Raw genomic sequence first — 23,737 nt, forward strand, 5'->3', positions numbered from 1 at the left:
TAATTAATACAAATCTATCATAAACATTTACAGAAAAATTAAAACTTTTTCCGACTTATTTTATGAGGCCAGTATTATCCTGATACTAAAACCAAAATAAAACAAAAACAAAAACAAAAAAAGCCTATATGCCAAAGTATTATTAAAATAGAATAAAAAATCTTCAACAAAATACTAACAAACTGAATAGAACAATATATAAATATGTTTATTACAACAATGCCATTGGTAATGCAAGGTTGATTGAATATATTAAAATTAGGAATGCCTGGGTGACTCAGTCAGCTAAGCATCTGACTTTGGCTTAGGTCATGATCTTAGGGTCCTGGGATTGAGCCCCACTTCGGAGGGAGCCAGGTTAGGATTGCCTGTTTCTCTTTCTGCCTGCCACTATACCCACTTGTTTTCTCTTTCCCTCTGTCAAATAAATAAATACAATCTTTAAAAATATATGAAATTTAATCAATATGATATACCATATTAAGAGAATAAGGGGAAATTACCTCAATAGAGAAAATAAATTTGTTTCTAATCTTGATAAAACAATACCTAGGGGTGCCTGGGTGGCTCAGTCATTAAGCATCTGCCTTTGGCTGAGGTATTGATCCCAGGGTCCTGGGATTGAACCCTGTGTCAGACTTCCTGCTCAGTGGAAAGTCTGCTTCTCCCTCTCCCACTCCCCCTGTTTGTATTTCTTCTCTTGTTGTTGTCTCTTTGTGTCAAATAAATAAATAAAATATAAAAAATAATATCTAAAATACTTTGAAGATCTAGAATTTGTGAAGTTGGAAAGTACAATAACTGAAATGAAAACTCAGTAGAGGAACTCAACATCAGATTTGGCTGAGAGAAGAATCAGTAAATTTAAAGGCAGATTAACTGAGATTATTCAGTTTGAGGAAGAGAAATAAAAAAGAAGAAAACCAAACAGAATCTTAGAAATGTGTAGGACACCATGAAAACATCAGCATAAAGGTGTTGGTAGTCTCAAAAGGAGAGAAATAAAATAAAGAGAAAGAAATATTCCTAAATTTATTGGTCCACACATCCAAGAAATTAAAAAAAAAAGTCCAATATGATAAAATCAAAGAGATTCACAACTATAATTGTCAAAATACTAAAACACAACTGTCGGAGGCAGGACCCTGGCCAGGGCGGCCTCTGCCATTAAAAGATGGCGCCTGGCTAGTTGCCAGGTTAGGATTGCCTCGTGAGACTAAGCGGAATGCCCAAAGAGGAAGTAAACAGCATTGGTTGCTAGCGAAGTTGTTCATTTAGGTGTACAGCTTGATTCGCTCCCTACTGTACCCTGCTCACTGATTGGTCATGTAAACGTATATAAGTGTGTAGACTTGTGGAAATAAAGAGAGAGAAGATACATCTGAACTGGGGCTTCTTGTCGTCCTTGTGGGTCGAGGGTGATAAAATGGTGCCGAAACCCGGGAACTAAATAAAGGAATCTTGCAAGGTAATCTGCAGGCAAGCGGGGACATTAGCCACGTTCAAAAGTGGGAATTCCGCGGTAAAGTGGGAGTAAAGGTCCACAGGTAGGCGGGGACATTAGCCACATTCAAAAGTGGGAATTCCACGGTAAAGCGGGGAGTAAAGGCCATGTTCAAAAGTGTGAATTCCACGGTAAAGCGGGGAGTAAAGGTCAACTGAAGTATATGCGTATAAAAAGATAATGTGCTAGTTAGTGTCTTTAACGTCCGCATCTGTTGTCTGTGTGTTCATAATGGGATCTGAGGTATCTAAAGTGCGGTTGGAAGGGTCTTTAAAAGACCTGCTGAAAGCAAAAACTTCTCGGGCCTTTTTGAATACAGTAGAAAAGGTTGCTCCATGGTTCCTAGATGAAGGCTTGCTAAACATACCTCAATGGGACCACCTGTGATCCAGGGTTTGGCCCCTGTGAAACCTATTAATGCTTCGGGGCCATATCAACCTTTCAAGTTGGCCAGGTGCACCAATAACAGGGTATGGCCACTGGAGTGGTCTGGGTGTCAGAGTACCTTGTGCTCAGTTTACATCAATGAAATGCATAGCTTTACATTCACTCCATGCTTTCCTACCTATAAAAATACCTTTACCAGTCAGAATGGCTAAAATCAACACGCCAGGAAATGACAGATGCTGGCGAGGATGCGGAAAAAGGGGAACACTCCTACACTGTTGGTGGGAATGCATGCTGGTGCAGGAACTCTGGAAAACAGCATGGAGGTTCCTCAAAATGTTGAAAATAGAACTGCCCTATGACCCAGCAATTGCACTACTGGGTATTTACCCTAAAGATACAAACGTAGTGATCCAAAGGGGCACGTGCACCCGAATGTTTATAGCAGCAATGTCCACAATAGCCGAACTATGGAAAGAACCTAGATGTCCATCAACAGATGAATGGATCACGAAGATGTGGTATATATACACAATGGAATACTATGCAGCCATCAAAAGAAATGAAATCTTGCCATTTGCGACAACATGGATGGAACTAGAGCATATCATGCTTAGCGAAATAAGTCAAGCAGAGAAAGACAACTATCATATGATCTCCCTGATATGATGAAGAGGTGATGCAACATGAGGGCTTAAGTGGGTAGGAGAAGAATCAATGAAACAAGATGGGATTGGGAGGGAGACAAACCATAAATGACTCTTAATCTCATAAAACAAACTGAGGGTTGCTGGGGGGAGGGGGATTGGGAGAATGGGGTGGGATTATGGACATTGGGGAGGGTATGTGCTTTGGTGAGTGCTATGAAGTGTGTAAACCTGGTGATTCACAGACCTGTACCCCTGGGGATAAAAATATATGTTTATAAAAAATAAAAAATCAAAAAAAAGAAAAAAATAATAATACCTTTACAGGGTACAATTATTCCTTTCCAAATCCTAAGCAAGGCAATCCCTCCTCTCCATTTGATGCATGGCAGGTCTGTAACTTGCTAGGAGCATGTACTGATATCTCAGCCGTGTCCATGTTAAATGGTGGCAAATTCCTCAACTGTTCTTATAAACAAAATGACTCTAGTACCTTTGAGATAACAGTTAATGTGTCTTGTCCCAATAATATTACTTATCAGCCCACTCCCATATGGGTCTCTCCACCGTTCCTTTTCCTCGTAACAAATGCTAGTGAGCTGAATGATACATTAAATTGCACTAAGAAATGCTGTCTTTCCCAGTGCTGCAATGTCATGGCCTTCAAGCTGGCTGTGATTATGCATATCCCTACCCATGTTCCTATCCCAGTTTCCATTCCAGAGGACAAGTTACCGGTGGTGCTATCCAGAAAGAAGAGAGATTTTGGTATCACAGCTGCCGTTGTGACAGCATTGGCTATATCTACAGCAGCTGCCATGGCAGCAGCAGTCTCTCTTGCTGCAACTATACCCACTGTGGAAGCTGTGAATACCCTTGCAGAAGGAATGGCAGCTGCCCTTCAAACACAGACTCAGATCAATGCACATCTACAAGCAGGAATCCTGATAGTCAACCAGAGAGTGGATTTGGTTCAAGAACAAGTGGACATATTGGGGGCCCTATTGGGACTGGGATGTATAGCACCCTTCCTGGCAATTTGTGTAACTCCCATAGCCTATACTAATATGAGTGACTTACAGAATGTCTCCCGACAGCTCTCCCAATACTTGCGGGGCAATTAGTCTGCAGAATTCCAAAACTACCAGCACCTGCTACTAGGCATAACAAGGATAGATAACACCAGAGGTGAGCTTGCAACCCTCCCAGAGATAATCAAAACATTGCAAGATGTGTTAACCTTTACAAAACAATAAGCTAGCATAATTGGTCTGATGACAATCCTCATAGTGGGCTTGATTCTACTACTAGTAAGGAAACTGCAAATTTGGAGGTGACAGCAACTTAGGCAACAGCAAGTCATGGTGCAGGTCTTGTTAGCCATCGAGGCTGGAACATCCCCCCAAGTGTGGCTAAGTATGCTGGATCGGTAGTCAATGATGGGTAAGATTGGTGGGGGACATATACCAACCTAAGACAGGACACAGATCATTGATCTCTGCCGTCTGATGACGGGTAAGGATATTCCCTGCCACTGACAACCTAAGACAGGCATGATCCCCGCCATAATAGAAAAAAAGGGGGAGATGTTGGAAGCAGGTCCCTGGCCAGGGCAGCCTCCGCCATTAAAAGATGGCTCCTGGCTAGTTGCCAGGTTAGGATTGCCTCGTGAGACTAAGCGGAACGCCCAAAGAGGAAGTAAACAGCATTGGTTGCTAGCGAAGTTGTTTGTTTAGATGTACAGCCTGATTTGCTCCCTCCTATACCCTGCTCGCTGATTGGTCATGTAAACGTATATAAGTGTGTAGACTTGTGGAAATAAAGAGAGAGAAGATACATCTGAACTGGGGCTTCTTGTCATCCTTGCGGGTTGAGGGCAATAACAACAATTCTTGAAAGCAGCTAAAGTGACTCACCACATACCAAGGATCTTCAAAAAGAACAACAGCTGATTTCTCATCAGAAACCATGAAGGCCAGAAGACAGTGGAATGACATATTGAACTACTGAAAAAAATTCAATGAAGAATTCTATATCTCCAAAACTATCTTTCTAAAATGAAGAATAACACATCACTCAAGATGGCAAAACAGGAGACACTTCAGCTCTCCTCCCACAGATGTACCAATGCAAAACTACACAGTGAAAAAAGATTCAGAAATCAGCAAAATGGGAAACAGGGAAACAGCTAAGATACACTCTAGCCATGAGCCTCACCCACAGTAAAACAGTACCACCAGCAGGGAATTTTCAACTCTCAAGTACTCTCTATGGAGTGAAGACTTCAGACCTACATATAGCACCTTAACTTTTAAAACTCACACACAAGGTCCCACCCAAGGTACCTAGCTCTGAAACAGAACTGGTCTTGTGTCCACAGGGTGACAGTAAACAGTTCTTAATCTAATTGCAAGCATTTGTCAGAGTAATACCTGAAGAACTCAGTACAAAGAAAGTAAGAAAAATGCCAATCTCCTAGTCTTTCCCCAAAAGTTTTATCTACATACTCTAAAAGCAGCTGGCTGAATGTCTGGTTTCTAATTTTCATGCATCCAGGGGTTGGTTGTGATCCTCCCTGGAGAAGGGAAGCCAGTGGGCACCACACTTGCCTTCTCTCTCCAGCCTGTTGCAACAATAAAACCAAGTCACCAGTATCTCCCTGGACAGAATATGAATATTATATATATATATATATATATATATGAATGAAACCCCATCATTTATGGCTGCTGCCCATGGGATGAGCCTCTGGATAGTCCAGCTCTGATAGCCAATAGGCTTGTGTATACAAGTCTAATAGGACTACAGAAATAAAACACAAAAACAACAACAACAACCAAAAAAAGAAAAAAAAAAACAGGTGCAGGAGCACCCCCCTACTCTACAGATATCAACCAGACGCAGCACAAAGGGAACAGTCAAAGAAGCTCGATTACCTAGTTTCTTCCTAGAAAGTGCTTAACAGTGTATCTTCCCAGCTACTGCTTGAGGGTCCAGTTTTTAAATCAGCTTGCATCTAGGTGCTGACTTCAATCCTCTACTTTGGGAAAATGGTGGGTTTTGGCACACCCTCAAATACTGGGGACAACTAAGAACAAAGAAGGTGGCCTGGACAATTTCAGATGTTCAGGAGACAACTAGGAGCTCAGATTCAGCTGGTTGACAAGGTTTATTTCCTACAGGAGGCCACTCTGAATGATGGGAGAGGTGGACATTCTATTTTATGTGTACAAACTGACAGAGAATGAAGGAAAATGAAGAAACAAGGGTATTTGTTCCAAACAAAAGAACAAAATAAACCAGAAACACAACTTAATGAAATAAAAATAAGTGATCTCCTGGAATAGTTAAAATTAACAGTCATAAAGCTGTTCACTGAGGTCAGGAGACCAACGCATGAAAAAAAAAAAAAAAAGGTAAGAATTTCAACAAAAAGAAAATACAAAAAAGTACCAAACAGAAACCATAAAGCTGAAGCATACTGTAATTGAACTGGAAAATTCAATAGAGGAGTTAAAAAACAACTAGATTGAGCATACAAAAGGATCCATGAAGTCAAAAACAGGGAAGTAAAATTCATCCAAACAAAAGAACAGCAATTTAAAAAAAAAAAAGAAGAAGAAGAAAAGAATGCAAGTAGCTTAAGGGACTTATGGGACAAGAATGAGTAAATCAATATATGCAGTTTTGGGTTCCAAGAAGAGAGAAGAAGAGAGAGGGGAATACAAAGTTTATTCAAAAACATAATAGCTGAAAACATCCTTAACTTAAGAAAACAGACATCTGGATCCACAAAACTAAAGAAAAAAGGAAGGCAAAAAAGATAACTTCAAAGAGACCCACAACGAGATATGTTAACTAAATTGTCAAAAGTTAAAGACAAGGAATGTTAAAAGCAATAGAAAAGCAACTGGTTACATACAAGAAAACTTCCATAAAGCTATCAATATATTTTTCACAACAAACATCGCAGGCCAGAAGGAAGTAGGATGTTATATTCAAAATGCTGAAAGAAAAAAATGTCATCTAAATGAATTTTAGTATATTCACAAAGTTGTACAACAAACAACACAATTAAATTCCAATATATTCTACCACCCCAAAGACAAAATTTACATCCATCAGTAGTCACTCCTAATTCCCTCAATCCTCACTAATCTAATTTGTGTCTCTATGGGTTTACATATATGATGAACATCTTTTATATAATTGTGTGAAATAATATAATATGTGACCTTTGGTATCTGCTTCTTTTTATGTAGCATGATATTTTCATATATGATCAATGTTGTAGCTTGTATTGATAATTCATTCCATGCTATTGTTGAATAATATTCCATTTCATATATTTATTAATTGATTGATATTTAAATAGTTTCCATTTTGGATGGAGTTAAGATGGTGGAGTAGTAGGAGAACCCTGGGTTTGCCTCACCTCATGAACACAGCTATATAAATATCAACATTTTGAATACCCAAGAAATCAATCTGAGGACTGACATAACAAACTATACAACTTGAGCAGGAGAAGAGACCACAATGTGAAAGGTAGGAGGTGGGGAGATGTGATTTGGGGGAGAAAAAGATCAGAAGTACTATAAAGGGAAGTGAGTTCTGGTCATGGAGAGAGTCAAGAGTGAGAAGGGAACATGTAAAATACTTCCTCAAAGCCATTGACTGGGAAAACAGGAGGGGCTGGTTTTTGTAAGTTTTATGAAGAGCAAGACTCAAAGACTGGAGTTTTAGAGTTCCCTTGTGTGGCCTCTGTAGAGCCCATCAGGTGCTGCAGTGTTCCCCTGGAGAAGGAACAGAGATAAGCCTGGTAGCAGATAGCATGATCTGAGGATCCCATGGGACACACTAGCAGAAATAGTTCTCCCTTGTTGGAGACCATCTGGGAGAGGTGGCACTGCCTCTCAGGGAACAAAAGAGCCAGTGGGTACCATTTCCCTTACCTGCCCCTGAGCATAGGTGCAGAGACTACCTGCTGAGGGCAGCTAACCTGGACACTGGCTCCCGGCTGCACTTTATCTCAAAATCCATGCCCCTATGCTTTGGTGCAACTGCCCTTCTGAAACAAACCTGTATCAGTCCCAAGGAAACAAGAACCTTCCCCAGAGGAACACCATGGGTCACTTCCATGCAGATCTCTAGAGTATGGAGGCTTAAAACTCAGCTGACCTGCCTGGGATAGTTTGCAGTGAACTACCAGGTGAGCAGATGGCCAAGATATAGTCAAGGTGAAGGCAGGAATGTAAGGGATGTCTGCATTACATGAAAGGGGATTGTTCACTCTTCTGGGAGGGTTTCCCAGACACTGGTAGGTGCAAATTTCCTCTCCAGGATAAGGGAGGGACTGGCATCATTTTTCTTCACACCCCCTGCAGCATAAACTAACTTTAGTAAGCAGCACAATGCCAACTGTGCCAGCCTAAACCACTTACACTAAGCCCCACCACCTACATTCTGCAGGTGCTGTTTTTTTCTGGTAAATTGTGCCTGAGAACTAAAGCAACAGACCCCTTCCCAAGAAGACCAGTACAAACCCCATATATACCATATCTACTGACCATAGAATTCTGCAAAGCTTCAGCTCTAGTGGAAATAGCATTGTGTCTCTTTTAACAAGTAGACAAGAGCATACCTTGCTAAAACTGCCATACTCTGGATAAGGTCCAAACACTCTCCAATGCAGGCAAGGAGAAACTCCACAGAGAACTGACCTGAGGGACAGAGCAGCCATAACACAGTAGCATACACCAAATACACTTCCTGAAGCACTAGGCCCTGGACACTATATGACCTCTTCTTCATAAATCCACTACACTCAGGAGTGTATGACTGGCCTGAAATATAATAGGTTTTCCTAAACACAGGAAGAAGACAGATCTAGACAATATGTCAAAACAGAGGACAATCAAAGGGATCGTGGCCTTAGCAGTGGTGAAGGAGCCACAGCAGTGGAGAAGAGGGACAGACAGGCTAACATGCAGGAGAGAACATGAGAAAATGAATAACCATAGCAATTGCCTTGAAAAGTAAGAGGGGCTGAATTTCATGACTTCTTGCAACAAATGGGACTCAAAGCCTGGAGTTGGAAAGGACAGCAGGCTGGGCTGTGATAAAGCCCTGAGGGCATTGCACTGCTATTGGAGAGAAGGTAGACAAATGACCTATGGGCATACAGCATGAAAACACCTATCTGAAGAGCACCTGGAGAACACAGTTGGGAGGCTATTTGTTCATTTTAGAGTGCATCCCAAAGAGTCAGCATTCACAGAGAGACCCCTCCAGGAGCAGACATTGAACAGTGCAGTTTCCCTTCCTCACACCTCAGCTGGAAACCAGCTCAGCACTGATACCACCTAACTTGCTTATATAAAGCCCCAGACCCCTGCATTCTGATGGAACCACCCTCCCCAATCTCCTTTGCATCACTCCCAGCAAGACCGACTCCTGTCCAAGAAAGAGTCCCAAACACCTATTCTCTCTGTGTCTCCCCACTCAGGAGTTTTATAGAGCCTTGGCACTTGTAGCAGTGGTGGCAAGCAGACAAGAGTGCACCTAGTTAAAACACACCACATACAGGCCAGGGATAAAATACTGTCCACAATAGGCAATGACAGCCAATGCAAATGACTGGCCTGAAGGATAAGTTGGTGAGGACACAGCAGAAGAGTGCAGGAAATACACATTAGAGACACTCACTGAAGTTCCAGGCCTGTGGGAGCTGGAACACTACATAGAAGGGCAGTACAGGACCTCTTCTTCATAAGGCCATTGCCCTCAAGAAAAGGAGATGACTATCCCAACACAGAGAAATAGGCACAGAGATTTAGACAAAATGAGAGGACATAGAAATTTATCACAAATGAAAGAACAGGAAAGAGCCTCAGCCAGAGATCTAAGAAAAACAGATTTAAGATATTGTCTGATGAAACATTTAAAGCAATGATGATGATGATACTCACTGGACTTGAGGAAAGAGGGGAAGACATAAGAAAGACCCTTAACACAGAGATAAGGAATAACATAACAGAGATAAAGGGCTCAATAAATGAAATGAGAAACATGCATGATGGAATGAATAGTAGGCTGGAAGAAGCAGAGGAATTAATTAATTACCTAGAAGACATAGTAATGGAAAGTAATCAAGTTTCACAAAAAAAGAGAAAAAAAATAATTCTGGAAAATGAGAACAGACTTAGTGAACTCATTGACTCCATCAAATGTAATGACATTTGGGTTTTAGGAGTCCCAAAAGAAGAATAAAGATTATTATTTGAATAAATAATAGCCAAAAATTTCCCTAATCTGGAAAAAGAAACAGATATCTGGATCCAGGATACACAGAGGACCCCCAACAAAATCAATGAAGGCAGATATACACTGAGAAATATTGTAATTAAATTGGCAAAATATAGTAATAAAGAAAATAATTAAAAAAAAAAAAACAAGAAAAGAAGACAGTAACATACCAAGGAACCCTGTAAGTTGAAGAGGGGATTCTCACAACTTTCCAAGCTAGAAGAAAGTAGTATGATACATTCAAAGTGCTTAATGAGAAAACTCAGCAGCCAATAATACTCTATCCAGCAAAGCTACCATTCAGAATAAGAAGAGAGATGAAGAATTTCCCAGACATAACTAAAATAGTTCATGAGCACTAAGCCAGCTTTGTAAGAAATATTAAAGTAGAATCTGAGTGGTGATGAGAGACAAAAATTGACAATGTGTTTGTAGGAAACACAAAAGCAGTTAAAATGAATATTTCTGTAAAAATCAGTCAAGGAGTTCACAAAATAAAAGAATGTAAAATATGACAACATATCCTTAAAATGTGAGGATGAGAGGAGTAAAGAGTAGGTTCAAACTTTAATTACCATAAACTTAATGTAGTCTATAAACTGAACAGATTATATACAAACCTAATGGTGACAATATATCAAAAACTATTAGCAAATGTTCAAAGAATAAAGAGAGGTCGGCTGGAGACAAGAGGGCGGGGAAGTAGGAGGAGGCGCCCTTTCAACCTGCACTCTAAAGTGAGCTGATTACCTTCCAGAAGACTCTGATCATCCATGAAATAAGCCTGAGATCAGAATTATACACGTCTGGATCTCTACCAGAACAGAAGACGCCAATAGGCAGGTAAAGTGGAGTGGCAACGACTGACTGATATTGGAAGATAAACAAAAGGGGGAGGGAGCCACCAGAGGCGACCAGTTGGAAAGTAATACCCCAATATGAGCGAGAGTGCCCTGCGACCAGCATTAACTTGGAGACTGGTTGAAAACACTCCAAAAGAGCAAAGGATTGTGGGGGAAATTGTGGGAATTGGGGCAGCTAGGGACAGGGGCTTAAGTCTCCAGTCCCAGGACAGCCTCCCCTGGTGCTGAGGCAGAGAGAGTTTGGGGGAGAAACCAGGTCTTGGTCCCTAAGCCTCCAGCGTGCCTGAGAATGCATGGGTTCGAGCTCCTGTGAGGGGATGGGAGCCACGCCAGTGGGCAGAACACGCGAGCCCTGCTACAAAGCCTGAGATACGCACGCACGTCCCTCATACTCCCCTGAGAGAGTTACAAAGGCCTGGCCGGTGCTCTTTGACCCGTGCCATTGTTTCAGAGCCTAAGACGTGCGTCCCAATCTCTCCCCTGACAGAGGTCTGCAAAAGCCCAGCCTGGTGCTTTTTGGACCGGCACCCCGTTCTCAGTGCCTGAGAGGTGTGCGCACGTGACCCATAGCCGCCCCTGAAAGAGGTGGGCACAAGCCTGGCACTCTTAGACTCAGAAAGACCAGGCACTCCCAGCCCGGGCCAGTGGGAAAATTTCAGTGTGCGATTCCTGCTTGGAAACTCTCTGGCAGTCAGGAGTTTTCAGACAGACACCACTGCCTCAGCTTTGGGTATAAGCAATAAGATCCTGCGTCCCCAGGGACCACGACTTGGAACCTGCTCTGCCAGTGGCCAAGGGGGAACTTACTTAGGCTCTGCACCCAGACTGAGGCTTCTCTCTGAGAGGGAGATCAGGGTGCGGTTTGTTTTCCTCTAAAACTACAAAAACCATCAAAAGCGGTCAAGGTGAGAGAAAAAAAAAAGTGAAAAAACATAAAAGCCGCCAGAGAACAAAAGCCTGAAAAAAAACAGTTTCCTCAGAGCTCACCCCCTTGAGGGGGGCGGGAGGACTTAACTCAGGAAACATCATTGACTGACAACACACGTGGCAGCCCCCTCCCCCAGAAAACAAACCAAGAATGAAAAAAAAAAAAAGAGAAAAAAAAAGGACTACAAGAGAACAACCACTACTTCATAGGAAAACTTTTATTTTTCACTTGATCCCACTATTCAGGTTCATTTTTTTTTTTACACATACGTAATTTTTTTAACCTATTTACCATCACAGCGAGTGATGTACAGTACATCAAATTCCATAATACCCTTCTAACCTGAACTTTTTGATACATACACCTATGGTTTTTTTTGCATTTCCATTTTTTGAATTCCTTTTTTTAAATTTTAGTTTAGTTTAGTCTACTTTATTCCTTTTTATTTTTATCTTCTAATATTCATATAGAGTTAAACTTCAAAGCAATCCCATTTCCCCAATCAATACTACCCCTATAGGTAAACCAATTTTTAATTCCCTTTATCTTAGGAAAGTTGAGTCCTTTAACAAAGATATCAAGATACATCCAGGAAGAATCAAAACAACCTTCCTCGCACACACTGAGAATTTATAACCACTCTCCGATCCTCTTCTTCCACCAGTGTTTCTGTGTTTTTATGTTTGTCCTGATAGCATATAAATCTTACACTTGGGGTTCTTTTGATGAGGTTCTTACTTTATTCGCATATATATTTTTTTCTCTTGTCATATACTTGTATCAGTCTCTTTGTTTGTATGTTTTTATCTGTCTACTTCATAAATCTTACCTTGGGGCCCGTCTGGGCTGAACCTTCTCTTTCATCTTCCTTTTCTTTCCTGTATCTCTCTTTTTTTTTTCTTTTCTTTTTTTTTTCTTTTCTTTTGTCTCTCGTTTGGATGGGGAGTCCTGATTGCACAGAAGTGTTCCAGGGTGCACCTTGACTGCACCACGGTTGATACATCCAGCTACATCTGTTCAGTCATCTCCCACCAAAATGACTAGGAGGAGGAATGCCCAAAGAAGAAAAATACAGAGGATGAACCTTCTGCAACAGAACTAACGGCTATCAACATAGACAATATGTCAGAAAGAGAATTCATGTTAACAATTATCCAGGCAATAGCTAGGTTGGAGAAAGCCATGGATGACCAAACGGAATTGATTAGGGCCAAGCTGAAAGCGATGAGAGATGATGTTCACAATGTTAGGGCAGAGCTAAAAGCTATGAGGGAGGAGGTTCGCAATGCTCTCAATGAGTTCCAATCTAATCTAAACTCTCTCAAAGCTAGGGTAACTGAGACAGAAAATAAAATTAGTGATCTGGAGGACAAACAGATAGAGAGAAAGGATCAGAAGGAAGCATGGAACAAACAGCTTAGAAACCACGAAAACAGAATCAGGGAACTAAATGATGCCATGAAGTGTTCCAACATCAGAATTATTGGAATCCCTGAAGGGGAGGAGAAAGAAAGAAGTCTAGAAGATATAGTGGAACAAGTTCTTCATGAAAATTTTCCCAATCTCACGAATGGATACAGCGTTCATGTACTACAGGCTGAACGGTCTCCACCCAATATTTTACATTCCAAAACAACATCACGACACCTGATAGTCAAATTGAGGAATTAAAATTGTAGGTATAATCTCTTGAAAGCCTCTAGGGCAAAGAGGCTCCTTACTTACAGAGGGAAGCCCATCAGAATAACGTCAGACCTGTCCACAGAGACCAGGCAAGCTAGAAAGGGCTGGCAAGATATATTCCGGGCACTAAATGAGAAGAACATGCAGCCAAGAATACTTTATCCAGCAAGACTGACATTCAAAATAGATGGAGAGATAAAGAGTTTCCAAGACCGGCAAGCTTAAAAAACTATGCAATCACCAAGCCAACACTGCAGGAAATATTAAGGGGAGTTCTATAAAAGAGGAAAAATCCCAAGAATAGCATTGAACAGAAATATAGAGAAAACTTACAGAAAGAAAGACTTTAAAGGTAACTCGATGTCAATAAAAACATATCTATCAATAATCACTCTCAATGTGAATGGCCTAAATGCGCCCATAAAACGGCACAGGGTTGCAGATTGGATAAAATGACAGGACCCATCCATATGTTGTCTACAAGAGACCCATTTTGAACCTAAAGGTACACCCAGACTGAAAGTGAAGGGATGGAGAAGCATTTTTCATTCCAATGGGCCTCAAAAGAAGGCTGGGGTAGCGATTCTCATATCAGATAAATTAGACTTTAAAGTAAAGACTGTAGTCAGAGATACAGAAGGACACTACATAATCCTTAAAGGGACTATCCACCAAGATGATCTAACAATTTAAGCAAAAAGATCCCAACAAAGTCCAGAACCAGATGGCTCCATGGGTTGATTTTACCCAGCATGTAAAGAAGAGTTAATACCCATTATCCTCAAATTATTTCATAACATAGAAAAGGAAGGGAAATACACAAATTCATTCCATGAAGCCAGCATTACCCTGATACCAAAACCAGATAAACACACCACTAAAAAAGAGAATTATATAGACCAATATCCCAGATTAACATTGATGCAAAAAAATTCACAATGAAAAAAAAAATTCTCAATGAAAAATTCTAAAAGAAACTGAATCCAACAATATGTTTAAAAAAATCACTCACCAGGATAAGTGGGATTTATTTCTGGGTTGCATGGGTAGTTCAATATTCACAAAACAATCAATGTGATACATCACATCAATAAGAAAAAGGCTAAGAACCATGTGATCATTTTAATAGACAAAGAAAAATCACTTGACAACGTATAATATCCATTCATGATAAAACCCTCAATAAAGTAGGTTTAGTGGGAATATTCCTCAACATAATACAGCTCATCTATGATGAACTCACAGCTAAAACTATCTTTAATTAGGAAAAACTGAGAGCTTTTCCTCTAAGGTCAGGCACAACACAAGGATGTCCACTCTCACTTTTATTCAACATAGCACTGCATGTCCCAGTGACAGCAATCAGAAGAAAGAAGAAGATATTGGCAAAAGGCATATCTGATAAAGGTTTAGCATCCAAAATATATAAAGAATTTTTCAAACTCAACATCCAAAATACAAAAAAAAATCCAGTTAAGAAATGGGTAGAAGACAGGGCACCTGGGTGGCTCAGTTGGTTGAGTACCTTCAGCTCAGGTCATGATTCTGGGGTCCTGGGATAGAGTCCCACACTGGGCTCCCCACTTGGTGGGGAGTCTGCTTCTCCCTCTATCTCTGACCGTTCTCTCTCTTTCTTTCTAATAGCGACTGTTGGGGAGGAAGAATTATTCTGCCCTTCGAGATCCTTCTTGCTGGACTAAGAATCAAACTGACAGGACACAGATGAACAGGCGAAAATCAAATTTAATAATGTACAGGGAATCCACAGACATGAACTTCCGAGACAATGAGGCGACAGGAGGCTTGTATTGAGCTAAGAAGAGCAGTCGGAAGATACAAAGGGGAGGACGAGCATTATCAAGAAGGTGAAAGGAGATTTTTGGAAAACAAACGTTGCCCTGTTGTTATGCATATAAGTCTCTTAGGTAAAGAAGAATCTCTATTAATCGCTTTCTTTCTGGTCCAAGCTGGCAGTTGAAGGCAAGGTAAAGAGCTTTTCCTGAATCTGCTAGGTTTTGCTCACTTTTAACTCAGAATTAGATTTATGCCAAAGTGGCCCATCTTGCGGCGGACTGCCCTTGGCCCCTACACCTCCAGCTTTGTTCCTTCCTCTCAAGATTGTTTCTGGCTGCTCCGAATCCCTTGTATTTCCATATGAGTTTTAGAATCACCTTGTCAGTTTCTTCAAAGCGACAGCTGGGTTGTGATGTGGAATGTTTTGAATCCCTGGATCTATTTGGGGAGTAGTGTCATCTTAACAATATTAAGTCTTCCAATTCATGAACAAGGCCTGCCTTTCCATTTATTTAGGTCTCCATTAAATTTCCTTCAATGATGTTACGTGTTTTTCAGTATGGAAGCCTTGCATTTCTTTTGTTAAATGTATTCCCAAGTGTTTTTTAAGTTTTGATCTACATAAATAAAATTCTTAATTTCAAAAAGAAAGAAAGAAAGAAATGTGTAGAAGACAGAAATAGACAAATTTTCCAAAGAAGACAACCAGGTGGTTCACAGACACATGAAAAGATGCTCAACATCATTCATCATCAGGGAAACACAAATCAAAACCACAATGAGATAAAAACTCACATCAGTCAGAATGATTAAAATCAACAACACAGGAAACGTCAGATGTTGGTGAGGATGTGGAGAAAGGGGAACACTCTTACACTGTTAGTGGGAATGCAAACGTGCACAGTCCTTGTAGAAAATAATATCAAGATTCCTCAGAAAGTTAAAAATAGAAATACCCTACAACCCAGTAATTGCACCACTAGATATTTAACTAAAGGACACAAAAATACTGATTTGAAGGCACACACACACACCTGGATGTTTATTTATATGGAATATTATTCAGCCATAAAATATAATGAAATCTTACCATTTGCAAAGACACGGATGGAGCTAGAGAATATAACACTAAGCGAAATATGTCAGTCAAAAAAAGACTAATACCATAAGATTTCACTCATATGTGGTATTTAAGAAACAAATAAGCAAAGGGGAAAAAGAGAGAGAGACTGAGAAAACAAGAAGCTGACTCTTGGACTCTTAACTACTGAGAAAAATCTAATGGTTACTAGATGGGAAATAAAATCCAATTTATTTTTTTAAAAAGTGGTAAATTGCATTGGACCTACAAGCCATAGTTTGCCATCTTCTGTACTAAACTGCTTAGGGATGCATACACACATGTATCACTACAATAAAAAGTAAATAAATCACTGCTGTAAAAAACAAACTATAGTAGGGTGCCTGTGTGGCTCAGTCAGTTGAGCATCTGACTCATTTCAATTTAGGTCATAATCTCAGGGTCTTGAGATTGAGCCCCTCCAGGGGCTTCCTGTTCAATGGGAATTTTGTTTCTCTCCCTCTCCCTCTGCCCCTCCCCCCGCTCATGCTCTCTCTCTCTCAAATAAATAAATAAATCGTTTGAAAAAACAAGCAATTCACAGACCTGTACCCCTGGAGATAAAAATATATGTTTATAAAAATAAAAAAAATAAAATAAATTTAAAAAAAAAACAAGCTATGGTTGCTACTGGGGGAGAGGCACAGTATTGTAAGAATACGGTAAAGTTTCATTTCTTGCTTTCAGAGATTATTAACAGCTATTCACTATACAGACATGCTACATTTTACATATACACTTTGTATTATTTTCTCTGTACGTTTTAAATTTACTTATTTTTATTCAAGTATAATTAATATATAGTGTTATATTAGTTTCAGGTGTACAATATAATGATTCAACAACTCTATACATTACTCAGTGCTTATCATGCTAAGTGGACTTTTAATTCCTTTCACCTATTTCACCTATCCACCCACTGTCCTACAATGAATTTTTTTAATTAAAAAAAAAACATAAAAGTTGACTGAAAAATAAAATGACCAAACAACATAAAGATACAAAAAAGAATTCCTTTTATACCATTATTTGATACATTTAAAAAGTTTTACATCTTATTACTCCCTTTCAAATGGGCCCACAAGAAGATTCTCATTTAAAACGTGGCAAGGAATGGAAAAAGATATATGCAAGCAACTAAGAGGGAAAAGATATTAACTCCAAACACATTTTTTTTGTAAAGCCATTTCTTGCGGTTATGGGAAAGTCAAGTTTTGGGTCAGTTTAAATGTCATGCAAACTTCAGTTTAAATCAGCCCTGCCACATACTAACTAGGAGAACTTGAGCAAAGGTACCTAATCATCCTTAGTTTACATATTCGCAAACTTGGGATAATAGTACTTATCTTTTAGAATTACTGTGCATCTTTTTATATATCTTTAATAATACATTTTTTGGACTTCTGCTTCCAAGTTTTTAAGACAAAAGACATGTTTCTAAAAATCAAAGAAGAACTAAATAATAAATAAATTGTCAAGCATTAACATGCTCTTCAATGAAAGAATAGAAACTCAAACCCAAAGCAGAAAATGGCACAACTCGTTGTGATTACCAAAAGGGAGAGTGTGCCTAGTGCTCTCATGGCTTTTTTCTCAATCTTTCTCATGTCAGGAGCTCTGAGTGATAACCCTGCCAGACTACCCTGTCATGTTAAGTCCAGAGAACCTTCATAAGCAGCTGTCTTGGCCACAGTATAATTATCCAAGCACTTTTATGTTCTGAACAGGTTGTTTTCCACTCACCTAGATTCATAGAGTGATCTTTCAGCTCTTCTGAGAGTCAGAGGAAGATAGGGGAAGGGATAAGACTTAGTGGAGAGGCTTGGCAATTTTTTTCAGTTTGCCAAACGCTCCCTGAGCACCTATTGTGTGTCAGGCCTTGTGTTGTGTCCTGGCCAGACTGACAAAGTAGAAAAATGCCTGTCCAGCAGCAGTTTCTAATCTAGTAAGGAAACTGTTACAAATAAAACAATTATACTAGAGGTTGAAGGGGTTGGAACTCAGTCAAGAATGGTAATAAGAACCAAGATTCAGGAGGTAGAATTTCCAGTATTTGAGAACAGTAAGGGAAATATTGCCATGGACCAGGTGAGAATCAATGAAATCCTAATTGCTGATAAAAATATAGCTCATTCTCTGTCTACCTAAGGGCACCTGGGTGGCTTAGTCCATTAATCTACTGCCTTCAGAGAGTCCTGGGATCAAGCTCCTGTCAAGCTCCCTGCTAAGCAGGGAGTCTGCTTCTCCCTCTCTTTCTGCCCCTCTCCCCATTTATTCTCTATCTCTCTCAAATAAATTAATATGATTTAAAAAACCCTCTATATGTTGGCTGTTCTGAACATTTAATGGTGTTGAGGAAGGGAAGGAAGGAGATTTGGGGAGGCAATGGTGGGAAGATGAGCTAGAGAGGTATTTGATCAGGAGTTGGATCTTAGAGGACTTTGTAATATGCAGAGCTACTGACAGCCATCAAACGGATTTGAGGATGGAAATAACATGCTCATATATTTTCTTTGTAATTGTATGTTTTATTTATTTTTTTAAAGATTTAATTTACTGGGGTGCCTGGGTGGCTCAGTGGGTTAAGGCCTCTGCCTTCACCTCAGGTCATGATCCCAGGGTTCTGGGATCGAACCCCACATTGGGCTCTCTGCTTGGCAGGGAGCCTGCTTCCTCCTCTCTCTCTGCCTGACTCTCTGCCTACTTTTTATCTCTGTCTGTCAAATAAATAAATAAAATATTTTTTTAAAAAGCCTAATTTATTTATTTGAGAGAGAGGGAGCTCAGAGGGAGAGTGAGAGTGAGAAACAGACTCCCTGCTGAGAAGAGATCCTGACATGGGGCTCGATCCCAGGACCTTGAGATCATGACGAGCTGAAAGCAGATGCTTACCTGACTGAGCCACCCTGATACCCCCATTGTATGTTTTATTTTGAGATAATTGTGGATTAACATGGAATTTAAAGAAATAATACAGAGGAATCCTTTGTATTCTCTACTCTGTTTTCTCAATAATAACACTTTGCAAAACTATAATACATCACCAATAGGATAATGACTGTGATATATTCAAGGTACAGAACACTTCCACAAGGATCCCTCATATTACCCTTTTATAAACACACCCACTTCCCTCTAGTTCCCACCCGTTCCACTGAGTACCCTACCGCTCTATTGAGTAATGCTGTTATAAACATTTGTGTACAAATTTTTATGTGAGCATAAATTTCCATTTCTTTAAGATTAATGCCCAAGAGTGCAATTGCTGGGTCATATGATAATTGTGTTTCTATTATTACCAGCAATGTGACTCATCTAGTATCTTGCATCCTCACCAGTATTTACTGTTGTCATTATTTGTTTTTCAATATAGTCATTGTGATGGGTCTCTATTGTCTCTAATGGTAATCTTAATTTGCATTTCCCTAATGATTAGTGATATTGCAAAGCTTTTCATGGATTTGTCATTTTTCATGAAATGCTTGTTCATACATTTTGTTTATCTTCTATTTTTATTGTTTTGTTACTCTAGAATTTTGAAAGCTCTTTATACATTCTAGATATGAGACTTGTCAGATAAGCAAATTACAAATATTTTCTCTTAGTTCATATCTTGGCTTCATACCCTTAATAGAAGTCTTTAAGAAAGCAAAACAAAATAATTTTGATGACATCTAATTTCTTAATTTTTAATGGGGTATGCTTTTGTGTCATGTCTATTGACTTCAATAAGCCCTAAATCTTAAAGATTTCCTTCTATGTTATCTTCTAAGCGTATTACAGTTTTACATTTTACATTTAAGTCTGTGTTCCATTTTGAAGTTGTTTATAAGATGTGAGGTTTGAGTCAGTTTATTTTTATGGCTATTGATATCTAATTATCCCAACATCATGAATTGAAAATTGTATCTTTCCTTCATTGAATTGCTTTTGTAGCTGTGTGAAAAACCAACTGGCTATATTTATGTATTCTTTGCCCTGTTCCTATGATTCCCCTGCCAATACTACAGTCTTGATTACTCTAGCTATATATAATTTTTTGAAGTTAAAGCAATATTTATTTAATTTTCTTGTAATCATATTATCTAAAGTTTAAGTGGTAATTATTTAGCAAGAATATTTAGCAAGAATACATTTCTTGCTAAATAAAATTTCTTTTAAGTCCTCTGTATTTGGACTTTTGTACAGAAATAAATCGTATTTGTATGTAAGGGTTTTTTGTTTCAAATTTTTATTTAAATTCTTGTTGGTTAACATATATGTAATATTGATTTCAAGAGCTGAATTTAGTAATTCATCACTTACAGACAACATCCAGTGCTCATTAGAAGTGCCCTCCTTTACCTGGGTGGCTCAGTGAGTTAAAGCCTCTGCCTTCAGCTCAGGTCATGATCCCAGGGTCCTGGGATAGAGCTCCACATCGGGCTCTCTGCTCAGCGGGGAGCCTGCTTCCTCCTCTCTCTCTGCCTGCCTCTCTGTCTACTTGTGATCTCTCTGTCAAATAAATAAATAAAAATATTTTTTAAAAAACGTGCCCTCCTTAATATCCATCACCCATTTAGCCCATTCTCCACCCACCTCCCTTCCAACAACCCTCAGTTTGTTCTCTCTAGTTAATAGTCTCTTATGGTTTCCCTCTCTCTCTCTTTTTCTTCCTTCCCCTATGTTCATCTGTTTTGTTTCTTAAATTCCACATCCGACTGAAATCATATGGTATTTGTCTTTCTCTGACTGACTTATTTTGCTTAGCATAATACACTCTAGTTCCATCCAGGTCATTGTGAATGACCTCTTTTTGATGGCTGAGTCATCACTCAAAAAGAACAAATAATCCAATTAAGAAATGGGCAGAAGACCGAGGAGTCGAGATGGCGGAGAAGTAGCAAGCTGAGACTGCTTCAGCTAGCCGAAGATCAGCTAGATACCTTATCTAAAGATTGCAAACACCTGAAAATCCATCGGCAGATCGAAGAGAAGAAGAACAGCAATTCTGGAAACAGAAAAACAACCACTTTCTGAAAGGTAGGACCGGCGAAGAAGTGAATCCAAAGCGACGGGAAGATAGACCCCGGGGGGAGGGGCCGGCTCCCGGCAAGCGGCGGAGCAACCGTGCACAAAATCAGGACTTTTAAAAGTCTGTTCCGCTGAGGGACATCGCTCCAGAGGCTAAACCGGGGCGAAGCCCACGTGGGGTCAGCGTGGCCTCAGGTCCCACAGGGTCACAGAAGGATCGGGGGTGTCTGAGTGTCGCAGAGCTTGCGGGTATTGGAACGGGAAAGCCGGCTACAGAGACAGAGCCGACAGTAAGCTCACAGCTCCGTGTTACCTTGAACCGGTCTCAGGCTCAGTGAGCTCGGAGCGCGGACGGAGGTCAGGCAGACGGGAGTAACTGGGCGCTGTTCTCTGAGCGCGCACTGAGGAGTGCGGCCCTGGGCTCTCGGATCCTCCAGGCTGGAGACCAGGAGGCCGCCATTTGTATTCCCGTCCTCTGAAACTCTACGGAAAGCGCTCAGGGAACAAAAGCTCCTGAAAGCAAACCCGAGCAGATTACTCACCCTGGCCCCAGGTAAGGGCGGTGTAATTCCGCCTGGGGCAAAGACACTTGAGAATCACTACAACAGGCCCCTCCCCCAGAAGATCAACAAGAAATCCAGCCAAGACCAAGTTCACCTACCAAGGAGTGCGGTTTCAATACCAAGGAGAGCAGCAGAATTCCAGAGGAGGAGAAAGCCAAGCAAGGAACTCATGGCTTTTTTCCTGTGATTTTTTTGAGTCTTGCAGTTAATTTAATTTTTTCTTTTTCATTTTTTTTTTCTCGCCTTCGGGTAAAATTTTTTTTTAACTGTTACCTTTTTCTTTTTTAACGATTTTATACTAGTTTGTCTAATATATATATTTTTTCTTTTTTACATTTTTCTTAGGTGTATTCTTTTTTTAAAAATTCTTTTCTTTTCTTTTCTTTTTTTTTTCTTTTCTTTTTGTTTTTTTTTTCTTTCTTCCTTTTTGAACCTCTTTTTATCCCCTTTCTCCCATAAGACGAAACAACATTAGAATAATTGGGATTCCAGAAGAAGAAGAAAGTGAGAGGGGAGCAGAAGGTATACTGGAGAGAATTATTGGGGAGAATTTCCCCAATATGGCAAAGGGAACAAGCATCAAAATTCAGGAGGTTCAGAGAACGCCCCTCAAAATCAATACGAATAGGCCCACACCCCGTCACCTAATAGTAAAATTTACAAGTCTCAGTGACAAAGAGAAAATCCTGAAAGCAGCCCGGGAAAAGAAGTCTGTAACATGCAATGGTAAAAATATTAGATTGGCAGCTGACTTATCCACAGAGACCTGGAAGGCCAGAAAGAGCTTGCATGATATTTTCAGAGCAATAAACAAGAAAAACATGCAGCCAAGAATACTATATCCAGCTAGGCTATCATTGAAAATAGAAGGAGAGATTAAAAGCTTCCAGGACAAACAACAACTGAAAGAATTTGCAAATACCAAACCAGCTCTACAGGAAATATTGAAAGGGGTCCTCTAAGCAAAGAGAGAGCCTACAAGTGGTAGATCAGAAAGGAACAGAGACCATATACAGTAACAGTCACCTTACAGGCAATACAATGGCACTAAATTCATATCTCTCAATAGTTACCCTGAATGTGAATGGGCTAAATGCCCCTGTCAAAAGACACAGGGTATCAGAATGGATAAAAAAACAAAACCCATCTATATGTTGCCTCCAAGAAACACATTTTAAGCCCGAAGACACCTCCAGATTTAAAGTGAGGGGGTGGAAAAGAATTTACCATGCTAATGGACATCAGAAGAAAGCAGGAGTGGCAATCCTTATATCAGATCAATTAGATTTTAAGCCAAAGACTATAATAAGAGATGAGGAAGGACACTATATCATACTCAAAGGGTCTGTCCAACAAGAAGATTTAACAATTTTAAATATCTATGCCCCCAATGTGGGAGCAGCCAACTATATAAACCAATTAATAATAACAAAATCAAAAAAAAACACATCAACAATAATACAATAATAGTAGGGGACTTTAAACACTCCCCTCACTAAAATGGACAGGTCATCCAAGCAAAAGATCAGCAAGGAAATAAAGGCCTTAAACGACACACTGGACCAGATGGACATCACAGATATATTCAGAATATTTCATCCCAAAGCAACAGAATACACATTCTTCTCTAGTGCACATGGAACATTCTCCAGAATAGATCACATCCTCGGTCCTAAATCAGGACTCAACCGGTATCAAAAGATTGGGATCATTCCCTGCATATTTTCAGACCACAATGCTCTAAAGCTAGAACTCAACCACAAAAGGAAGTTTGGAAAGAACCCAAATACATGGAGACTAAACAGTATCCTTCTAAAGAATGAATGGGTCAACCGGGAAATTAAAGAAGAATTGAAAAAAATCATGGAAACAAATGATAATGAAAATACAACGGTTCAAAATCTGTGGGACACAACAAAGGCAGTCC

This window comes from Mustela putorius, unplaced genomic scaffold (genome assembly GCF_011764305.1).
Source record: "Mustela putorius furo isolate JIRA1106 unplaced genomic scaffold, ASM1176430v1.1 tig00003985_pilon_pilon_pilon, whole genome shotgun sequence".
Lineage (NCBI taxonomy): Eukaryota > Metazoa > Chordata > Mammalia > Carnivora > Mustelidae > Mustela > Mustela putorius.